This window comes from Saccopteryx leptura, chromosome 3, assembly GCF_036850995.1.
Source record: "Saccopteryx leptura isolate mSacLep1 chromosome 3, mSacLep1_pri_phased_curated, whole genome shotgun sequence".
NCBI classification, from domain to species: domain Eukaryota; kingdom Metazoa; phylum Chordata; class Mammalia; order Chiroptera; family Emballonuridae; genus Saccopteryx; species Saccopteryx leptura.
In genome coordinates, this window is record NC_089505.1 from 171,558,611 (window position 1) to 171,570,314 (window position 11,704).

Consider the following 11,704-nt stretch of genomic DNA (forward strand, 5'->3'; position numbering starts at 1 on the left):
ATTGTTGGTGTATAAAAATGCCACTGATTTCTGAATATTAATTTTATATCCTGCCACCTTGCTGAATTCATTTGTCAGGTCTGGTAAGTTTTTGACAGAGACTTTAGGGTTTTCTATGTACAGTATCATGTTATTAGCAAATAATGACTGTTTTACTTCTTTTATTCCAATTTGAATGCCTTTTATTTAGTCTTTTAGTCTGATTGCTCTGGTTGGGATTTCCAGAACTATGTTGAATAAGAGTGGTAAAAAAGGACACTCCTGTCTTGTTCCTGATCTTAAAGGAATTGCTTTTAATTTTTGCCCATTGAGTATGATGTTGGCTGTCAGTTTGTTGTAATGGCCTTTATTATGTTGAGGTATGTTCTCTATATTCCTACTTTCCTCATAGTTTTGATCATAAATGGGTGCTGGATTTGATCAAATGCTTGTTCTGCATCTATTGATATAATCATGTGATTTTTATCCTTCATTTTGTTTATGTGATAAATCACATTTTTTGATTTGTGAATATTGTACCAGCATTGCCTCCTTGGAATATATCCCACTTGATAATAATCTATAATATTTTTAATGTATTCCTGGATCCAGTTTACTAAGATTTTGTTGAGAATTTTAGCATCTATGTTAATCAGGGAAATTGGCCAATAGTTTTCTTTCGTTGTAGTGTCTTTACCTGGTTTTGGATTAAGGATAGTGTTTGCCTCATAAAATGAGTTTGGAAGTCTTCCATCCTCTTAAATTTTTTGAAATAGCTTGAGAAGAATAGGTGTTTATTCTTCTTTGAATATTTGGTAGAATTTGCCCATGAAGTCATTCTATCCAAAACTTTTGTTTGTTGAAGTTTTTTCATAACTATTACAATTTTATTTTTTATGATAGGTCTCTTTGGGGCAGGGGTCTGGAATCTTTTTGGCTGAGAGAGCCATGAATGCCACATATTTTAAAATGTAATTTCGTGAGAGCCATACAATGACCCGTGTACGTTATGCGTTATCCAATAAAAATTTGAGGCCCTGGCCAGTTGGCTCAGTGGTAGAGCATCGGCCTGGCATGCAGGAGTCCCGGGTTTGATTCCTGGCCAGGGCACACAGGAGAAGCTCCCATCTGCTTCTCCACCCCTCCCCCTCTCCTTCCTCTCTGTCTCATTCTTTCTTCCACTCCCACAGACAAGGCTCCATTGGAGCAAAGTTGGCCCGGGCGCTGGGGATGGCTCTATGGCCTCTGCCTTAGGCACTAGAATGGCTCTGGTTGCAACAGAGCAATGCCCCGGATGGGCAGAGCATCGCCTCCTGGTGGGCATGCCGGTTGGATCCTGGTTGGGTGCATGTGGAAGTCTGTCTGACTGCCTCCCTGTTTCCAACTTTAGAAAAATTAAAAAAGAAAAAATTTAGTGTTGTCCCGGAGGACAGCTGTGATTGGCTCCAGCCACCCATAACCATGAACATCAGTGGTAGGAAATGAATAGATTGTAATACATGAGAATGTTTTATATATTTAACGTTATTATTATTTTTATTAAAGATTTGTCTACAAGCCAGATGCAACCATCAAAAGAGCCACATCTGGCTCATGAGCCATAGGTTCCCCACCCCTGCTTTAGGGTGTTTGTTTAAGTTTTTGAAGAGTGTATGTTTCTAAGAATTTATCCATGTCACCTAGGTTGTCCAATTTTTTGGCATATAGATCTTCATAGTATTTTCTTACAATCCTTTGTATTTCTGTGGTGTCATTTGTTTTTTCTTCACTTTCATTTCTAATTTATTTGGGTCTTTCTCTTTTTCTTGATGAATCTTGTTAAATGTTTATCACTCTTGTTTACCTTTGCAAAGAACTAGTTGTTTGTTTCATTGATCTTTTGTATTTTTTAACCTCTGTCATTTATTTCTGCTCTGATCTTTATTATTTCCTCCTTCTACTTCCTCTGGACTTTATTTGTTGATATTTTTCTAGATTTTTTAGGTGCAAGGTCTTATTGTTTACTTGAGCTTTTTCTTGCTTCTTAAGGTATGCCTGTAATGCTATGAACTTCCCTCTCATGACTGCTTCTGCTGTGTCCCATAGATTTTGAGTTGTATGTTCATTATCATTTGTTTCAAGGAAATATTATTTCTTCCTTGATCTTATTATTAACCCATTCATTATTTAATAACATGTTATTTAGCCTCCAAGAGTTTGAATGTTTTTCAGTTTTCTGTAGTAATTGAATTCTAGTTTTATACCATTGTGATCAGAGAAGATGCTTGATATAATTTCAGGTTTTTTTAAATTTACTGAGACTTTTTTGTGTGTCCAAACATGTGATCTAGCCAAGAAAATGTACCATGAGCACTTGAAAAGAATGTATATTCTGCTTTTTTGAGGTGAAATGTTTTGAAGATATCAGTTAAATCCAGTTGATCTAGTGTGTCATTTCTTTGTTAATTTTCTATCTGCAGGATCTATCCATTGATGTTAGTGGGGTATTAAAACCCACTACTATTATAGTATTGTTGTTGATCTTGCCCTTTATGTCTATCAAAATCTTTTTATATTTCGGTGTTCTTATATTAGGTGCATAAATATTTACAATGGTTGTATCCTCCTGTTGGATTGCTCCCTTTATTGTTATGTAGTGACCTTCTTTATCCCTTACTATAGCCTTTGTTTTAAAGGCTATCTTATCTAATACAAGTATTGCTACCCCAGTTTTTGGTGTTTCTTTTTTTCATTTCCATTTGCATGAAATACTATTTTTTATCCCTTCATTTTCAGTCTGTGTGTATCTTTTATTCTGAGGTGGGTCTCTTGTAGACAGCATATATACAGGTGCTGTTTTCTTATCCATGCAGCTACCCTATGTCTTTTTAATGGAGCATTGAATCCACTTACATTTAAGGTTATTATTGATATGTACTGATTTGTTGCCATTTTATTCTTTAAACCTACAATCCTCTTTCTCTCCATTTCTTTTTTTCTTTACTCTTTTTTATAGAAGGCCCCTTAACATTTCTTATAATATTCATTTGGTTGTAATGAATTTCTTGAGGTTTTTTTTTGGGGGGGGGGTCTGGGAAGCTTTTTTATTTCTCCTTCAATTTTAAATATGTTCTCATTTTTTTAAAGATTTTATTTATTCATTTTTATAGAGAGAAAAGAGAGAGAGAAAGGAGGAGGTAAAGGTAAAAAGGAGGAGGAAGCATCAACTCCTGTATGTGCCTTGACCAGGAAAGCCCAGGGTTTCAAACCAGTGACTTCAGCATTCCAGGTCGATGCTTTCTCCTTCAATTTTAAATGGTAGCCTTGCTGAATAAAGTAGTCTTGGTTGTAAGTTCTTGTTTTGCATCACTTTGAATATTTCTTGCCCATGCCTTCTGACCTGAAGTGTTTCTGTTGAGAATTTGAGTGTCATCCTAATGAGGTAATTAACTACTTTTCTCTTACAGTTTTTTATATTCTTTCTTTGTCTCTTAACTTTGAGCCTTTAATTATGATGTGTCTTGGTGTAGGTCTCCTTGGATTCATCTTTAATGGAACTCTCTGTGCTTCTTGAACTTGTGTGACTTTTTCATTCATCAATTTAGGGAAGTTTTCACCTATGAGTTCTTCAAACAGGTTCTCTATTCCTTGTTCATGTTCTTATTCATGAACCTCTATGATGTGAATGTTGTTTCTCCTCATGTTGTCACAGAGATCTCTCAGAGTTTCCTCAGTCTTTTTGAGCCTCTTTTCTTTTTGCTGTTTTGCTTCTGTGCTTGCATTGATCTTGTCATCTAAATCACTAATTCGATCCTCTGCTTCATCCAGACTGCTGTAGATTCCTTCTACTGCAGTCTTCTATTCTGATATTGTATTTGTCATTTCTGAATGGTTGTCTTTTTATTATTTCAATGTCCTTTTTGTTGCTTGCTATCTCTTTGTTTCAGCTCCCATTGTGATTCCCATTGTTGTTCTAAGATCCTTGACCATCCTAATAATCATTATTTTAAACTCTACCTATGGTACTTTGGTTACTTCCAGCTCTTTCTGTTCTTTTTCTGGGAATTTCTATTGTTGATTCATTTGAGTCATATTTCTTGGTCTGCCTATTTTGTTTATGTATTAGGTAGCTCTGCTGTGATCTTGAAATTTGTTTTTTTTTTATTTTTTATTTTTTTACAGGAACAGAGAAAGAGTCAGAGAGAGGGATAGATAGGTACAGACAGACAGGAATGAAGAGAGATGAGAAGCATCAATCATCAGTTTTTTTGTTGTAACACCTTAGTTGTTCATTGATTGCTTTCTCATATGTGCCTTGACCATGGGCCATTAGCAGACTGAGTAACCCCTTGCTCGAGCCAGTGATCTTAGGTCCAAGCTGGTGAGCTTTTTGCTCAAGCCAGATGAGCGTGCACTCAAGCTGTCAACCTCGGGGTCTCGAACCTGGGTCCTCTGCATCCCAGTTCGATGCTCTATCCACTCGCCCCTGCCTGGTCAGGCTGTTGTGTTGTTTTTATAAGTTAGGTGGGCTAATTGGTACTGGCCTCCATTCCACCTGAGTTCCTTGCTCTAGGAATGCTTCTTGAAGGTGACATTTACCCTCCTGTTGTATGTGAGTATTGAATGCAGTTGGTCCTTTCATGGTACAGTTGTTCCTTCAAACTGGCTTGCTCTAATGGTCAATTTTGATCATATGTATTAGACACTGTTCAGTGTCTGTCCTATAGGGGGTATTTATTCTCCACAGTGTCAAGTGCCTATTGGACTTCTCCTTTGGGCATGATGCTTGTGCAACTAGCTGAGGTTAGCATTGGTACAGATTGCCACCCACTACTGCTTGCATTGATTCTGGATCTTCTTGTGTTGGCATCAGCCATTTTTTTGCAAACTGCTATGAAATATCTGTCTGGAGCTACTGCTCTGTTTGTTCTTTGTGTCTGCATTTTCTGTGCCTGAGTAGTGTGGGATGGGCCAATCTGTGTATAAGGAGCAACTTCCTCTTGCTTAGAGATGACAGCAGCTCTGTAAAAACCCTAAGCTCTTTAAGATTTGCCTCCACTTTTCAGCTACTTCACCTCCTCATGCAGCTGCATGGTCTTCCCACAAAGTCTTCTGTAGAAATAGTGTAATGTGGGCTCAGAATGACCTCACCACACCAATATATCTACAGGTTGCAAGTTTGGTGGGTTAGGGCAGCTGAAGTTGGAAATACATAATGGAAAGGACCCCCTACTTCAAGGGGTCTCTTGGTTAAGAACTCAATACAAGGAAAGTAGCCCCTACTCCAGATCCTAATCCTTCAGACACTGATCGATACTCCAATTCTATTCCTCTCTAGTGAGGTGAGCAGCAAGTGGATTGAGTGGGGCTGACAGTTCCCTCTGCAGAAATTTTCCTGTTGGTGAGCCACTTGTCTCAGGAAGGAAGACTGAGAGAATTCTTCCCTTGTGCTGACTCTGCCCCCACAGAGAGCAACTCAGCCCATTGACCGAGCCCAACAGTAGGCTTGCATAGACCTACTCTTTGAATGTCTGTCTTCCAAGCCACTCTCTCTTCCTCCTATGAAACCTAGCCCAGTGAGGCAGGATATCCATCCAGCACCTGGGCCGGCTGACTGTAGAGATCCACCCTGTTCAGTGCAATGTGCACAAGACATTGTACTGGTGCTGATCACAAAAAGTGGAACACACCTCAGCTGGGTCTTGTGTTCGATTAGCCTTTCCTTAAGACACACTGATAATAAGGATCGTTAGGTACTGAATCAATGCTCTCTGCAGCTGGCCTATGGATGTGAACTGGGCCTTCCTAAAGGGAACCCAGTGCAGACCAGTGGGAGACACTGCCTGTGACTGGTCCTCAGAAACCTTTTGAAGCTACATGCAATCCATAGTTTGTGGCTGCCTCTGTTGGGTCCAGATGCACATGGAAATACCAAGCCATACACCTAGGCTGGATTTTACCCACACTGGGCATGAGTAAAGATCAGCAAAAAACTAAGGTTCCCTGAGACCCTGCTTCTTGCAGCCTCTGTTTGCTCCCTGCTTGTTGGGCTCAGCCACTGAAATAAAACCTCTGGTAGAGTCTAGAGCAGGGGTCGGGAAACTTTTTGGCTGAGAGATCCATGAACACCACATATTTTAAAATGTAATTCCATGAGAGCCATACAATGACCCAAGTACATTACACATTGTCCACTAAAAATTTGGTGTTGTCCTGGAAGACAGCTGTGATTGGCTCCAGCCACCTGCAACCATGAACATGAGTGGTTGGAAATGAATGGATTGTAATACATGAGAATGTTTTATATTGTTAACGTTATTATTTTTTTATTAAAGATTTGTCTGCAAGCCAGATGCAGCCATCAAAAGAGCCACATCTGGCTCGTAAACCATAGGTTCCTGACCCCTGCTCTAGAGCCTGGGGCAAGTCAGGGATTAAGAAGAGTGGCGGGGTGACTTAGCCCATTAGCCCCAGGTGTCTGTCTGTCCAGACTTTTATCACAGACCTCAGTATGGTGTGGCCTCTGAGACCCAGAGGTGTGGTCTGCCCACACTTAAGACAGTTTCTATTGAGTTTCTTGTGAGATGGAAGCACCAGTTATAGACTCAGGAGTGAGTGGGGGTGTAGGGGGGTTAGCTCCTGCCTCAGTGCCAGAAAACTGAGTCACTGATGCACCCCCTACTTCCTGGCTGACTTCTCAGAACAGCCCAGTCTCCACATGGTAGGGCAGGAGAGATTCCTGAAGGCAGGCAGTTGCTTCCCCCCAGGCTGATGCTGCACAGAGGGCATTACTCTACCCAAAAAAGATGGTGACTGCAGTATTAGAGAATGGCTCAGCACAGGGATTTGGTGGCTGTCCCCCATGGTTTCTCTCCCTGGGCCACCAACTTCACACTTTCCTCAAGCAGCTCTAGTTCTCTCAGCGCTCCTCAGATTGAGCCCCGGGTAAGTGGTTATGATTGAGATTTTCTGTGTTTGCCCTTTAAGAAGGAGCCTGCATCTCCAAGAGTTCCATCTCTTTCTCACAAACAAATACTCCAGCTTTTTTCACCACCAAATGTCTGTGCACTTCTTCTAAGCTCTGGGGCTCCAGGCTGAGGTTTCTGGCCTGGGGCTTAGAACCCTTCTTTCTCAGGGCAAACCTCCAGCAGTGATAGTTCTTCCAAACCCTCAGCTCCTGGTAGCTCCTGGATGAGGGGCAGCCCTTTCCAAATCTATGCCTTTCCTATCAGTCTCAATGTGACTTTTACTGTGATCCTTCATTGTAGACTCCTCTTCATTTAGTCCAAAGTTTGTTTTTCTAGATCAGTGGTAGTCAACCTGGTCCCTACCGCCCACTAGTGGGCATTCCAGCTTTTATGGTGGGTGGTAGTGAGCAACCAAAGTATAAATAAAAAGATAGATTTAACTATAGTAAGTTGTTTTATAAAGATTTATTCTGCCAAACTTAGTGAAAATCCACCAGAAAGTACTTGGTAAGTAATTATTATTATATGCTTTAACTTGCTGTAACTCTGCTTTATAAATTTTATAAAGTAAAGTTACTTCCCTACTTTATAAATCACCATTACTGTGGAACTGGTGGGCAGTTAGAAAATTTTACTACTAACAGAGATACAAAAGTGGGCGGTAGGTATAAAAAGGTTGACTACCCCTGTTCTAGATGATTGTTCTTTTTTTTTTTTTTGTATTTTTTCAAAGTTAGAAGCAGGGAGGCAGTCAGACAGACTTCCACATGCACCCAACCAAGATCCACCCAGCATGCCCACCAGGGGGCAATTCTCTGCCCATCTGGGGTGTTGTTCTGTTAAGGCTGGAACCATTCTAGTGCCTGAGGTGGAGGCCATGAGGCTGTCTTCAGCACCTGAGCCAACTTTGCTCCAATGGGGTTCTAGCTGTGGGAAGGGAAGAGAGAGATAGAGAGGAAAGAAAGGAGGAATGGTGGAGAAGCAGATGGGCACTTCTCCTATGTGCCCTGACCGGGAATCAAACCCGGGACTACCACACACTGGGCTGACACTCTACTGCTGAACCAACTGGCCAGGGCATAGATGATTGTTCTTAAATTAAGTTGTAATCCAATTTGGTCCATAGAGGTGGCAATTGGAACATTTGCCTACTCCGTCACCGTCTTGGAATCTCTCCACTTATATTTTAATTCATTACCTCTATTCAACTTTTAGGACATATTTCTCTAGAGTACAAATTCAAATATCAATAATGAGGCTAACTTCTGTTTCACTGAATTTATTTCTTGGTAACTCAATATTCTAATTATAAATAGATCTTTTGACCTTTATACTGGGCAAAAGATACAAGCTAAATACTTATTGGGCAGCTGAATTTAGGGTTTGTTTTAAGTACACTGCTAACAAATATTAGGGGTTATTGCAAAATGAATATGAAGTAATAAAATATTCCCTAATTTTTGTGAGCAGTATAATACAGATATGGCAGTGAATGAAGTAAAGACCCAGAACCTAGGTGAGGAGATAAGTAATATGCAGTGTTATCAGAACAGAGTACTGTAGATGCAACTATTGAGAATCTAACCCAGTCATTCCTGGGGAAAGTTACAACCCATGGGATACACTATTTATTCTGTGAGATCTTAATGGGATTGACAGTAGGAGCCATGAAAATGGGTTACAGTAAAATAGTCTACTTAATAATATCTATAAAAGCTTCAGCTACACCAGAAACATTCATTCTTTAAAGGTGAATTCTAAACTGACTTCTATTGAAACATGTTAGACCAACCAACAGCACTATTATGGAATAGTATAAGTATTTTCTATTTATAGTGTTACTTATAATTTAATTTTTATTTCTTATTTATATTAGGTGAGTGTAAGTTGAAAGTAGCACCAGTGCATCTTGGATTCCTTTACCGAAAATAAAAATTTTAAAAAAGCGAGGGATGAAATTAGAAAATCTGAATTTAAAAAGTACTCAATAACCAGCTCAAAGTAAACCCAAGATGGTCTACTGACATCTAATAGATTGTAGTAGTTTACACAAACCTTCCTCTTTTTTTCTAAATTAACTTTGTTAAGAAAACAAGACACACCAAGTTGAACTGCTAAAAGCAGAACTACATGCTGCCCTGACAGCTCTAGTGTATTTTAGAGTATCTGATTCTATTGCAGAGTCACTCATGATTTGCTCTGAATCTTGTTTTCAGTCTCATCATGTACTCTCACCAACCACAGATAACCACTACTTCAATCAATTGAAATAATCCTGTTATACCTTTATATGGCCACATTTCTGACACTACTGTTTGGCTTCTGTTGGTCCTACCACCTACATGGCATCTTTCTCTTTCTAATTTAGTATTTTGTCAGTTCCTCAAATCCCAGCTATTTTCAATCTAATGGGATTGTATTGCATTGAGACAAATCACTCCTTGTTTGAAGTCACAGAGTACTTTTTCTGAATTTCACATTCCTCCTTTGTCTTTCATGTTATAACTTGGGCTTCACTCCTGTCAGTTTATCACGTTGCATGCATTTACATGTTACCATGTATGTCTTCCCCTCCAGCAAGTCATCTCTGGAGGTCAGAGACTGCTCTATGGAATTTTACATCCACAGGAGCCAGTGCAGTATCTGGCTCTCTTTTTTTAAGATGCAAAATGAGTAGTTGTAGAATTTAATTGAATAGCATTTGTGTCTCCAGTAAGACTTTGATTGAGAAAAAATTGCAAAGGAATCATTGCCCAATTATTATTATATATCTCTATGTTCTAGTCACTGTATTAAACAATTGACACACACTCACAGGTGTTCACTATGGCTAATAGCTAAAGAAACTCAAGCCATGAGTGGAGTCAATGTCAATACCCAAATGAGGTTTGAACTTAGCATTATCTGCACAGTTTATGTTTTCACTCTACTCTTCAATTGTAGCAGAGCGGACATAGTGCATGAGCAGCTGAATGAGTGAATGAATGAAGAGTAAACACCTAATTCACTACCTCCTGTCTCCAGAGGTTCCTGCTGCCCTCCTGAGGTGCATATGCTTCCCCTTGCGCTGAAAGTTAATGGCGGGCAGCGGCTGCGGAGTGGGATGCCGATAACCGCTGCCTAGACAGGGCAGTGTCCCTGCCTCCCTTGTTCTGTTGATGGTCAGTGCTCTCCAGGCATGTCTGTGTTGCTGCCCAGTCACTGGGTGACCAGTTACTCAGGGGCCAATGGGTCAAGCCCCTACCTTGAAGCTCAGCATCAACCTAGACCAGGGGTCGGGTACCAATGGCTCACGAGCCAGATGTGGCTCTTTTGATGGCTGCATCTAGCTTGCAGACAAATCTTTAATAAAAAATAATGTTAAAAATATAAAACATTTTCATGTATTACAATCCATGCATTTCCTATTGCTCATGTTCATGGTTGCGGTTGACTGGAGCCAATCACAGCTGTCCTCTGGGACAACACTAAATTTTATTGGATAATGCATAACATACATAGGTCATTGTATGGCTCTCACAGAATTACATTTTAAAATATGTGGCATTCATAGATCTCTCAGCCAAAAAGTTTCCCGACCCCTGAAGACCTTCCTACCTCTTATACTTTTCCTACAAAGGAGCCCTTCAAGGAGGACAGCTCTGTTGTTGCCACATTTCAGTGCCTGAGGGCAGAATTTGATAAAATTAGATAAGGACAACTATGAAAGGGATCTGATTATACATGAGCACCAGCAGCCCCATGTGTCACTGTTACAGCTACGAACAAGTTTCTTCAAACTATCTAGGGGTGAACTTTATTCAAGAGAAGATGAAGTTGAAGGACTAAAACACTTAATGAAAAAGATATTGGGTAATTGAAGACTGCATTGGTTACTGCTTGAGTCCAAATTTTGAACTTCCTAGTTTCCATATATATCAGCACATATTACAAAAACCTGAAAAACATAAGAAGTTGTTTTTGGTTCATATTCGAGAGAAAGCCTGTTTGCAGTCCCTAAATAATACAAGCTGGTAACCAAAACATTGTTTGAATTGTATGGCATTGCACCAGGGATATGGACCCATCATTTCAACTCTATCAATATACAACTGAATTCCAAAACAGTAGAGAAGTTAAAAAAAAAAAGCTATATCTGTGAGTACAGCTCTACACAGTGTAGAATAATCATGATAAAAATGACACTTTTGTTTTATCTCTTTTCTGATTCCTAAATCGCCACCTGCTTTTTATTGTTGAATAGTAAAGTTAACATGAAGAACCAGATAGTGGTGTAAAATAAATGCAATGTTTAATTTGCTTTTTTTTTTTTTTACTCACACTTTTTTTCACCCTTGAACGAAGCAAACTTCCTTCTATTTGATTTTTTTAAAATTTCACATTAAACTTGTATAATTCTTACAGACATTTGTCATTCTTCTGCCTCCAAATGGTGAATGTTAAGAGGCAATGGCTTATCTAGGTCAGCTGAGTTTATAAGAACCTAGCTCTGGTACCATTGTTGGATATACCCACCAAGACTGTGTGTATTATAGAGCTTGTGATGAAGATCTATTAATTTTGGGAACTAGATTTGCTTGAATGATTCCAAGGTGAAATTCCTTTACCCAAAGTTTTACAGGTGATGGGTTGTATTACAGCAAATTCCCAGTATTTTACTGACTGGTAAATTTTATATTAAGATAGCCAGATTTAAGTTCATAAGCAATAGACCTCAGACATATAAGTAATACTTTAAATTAGTTAAGAAGGAGAGGCCCTGGCCGGTTGGTTCAGTG

The 11,704-nt window shown here is 39.4% G+C and overlaps 1 pseudogene; it reads left to right on the forward strand.

Moving 5' to 3' along the window:
- The first annotated feature begins 6,786 nt into the window (after nt 1-6,786).
- LOC136398360 (cleavage and polyadenylation specificity factor subunit 5 pseudogene) lies at nt 6,787-11,021 on the forward strand (annotated as a pseudogene).
- The last annotated feature ends 683 nt before the right edge of the window (nt 11,022-11,704 follow it).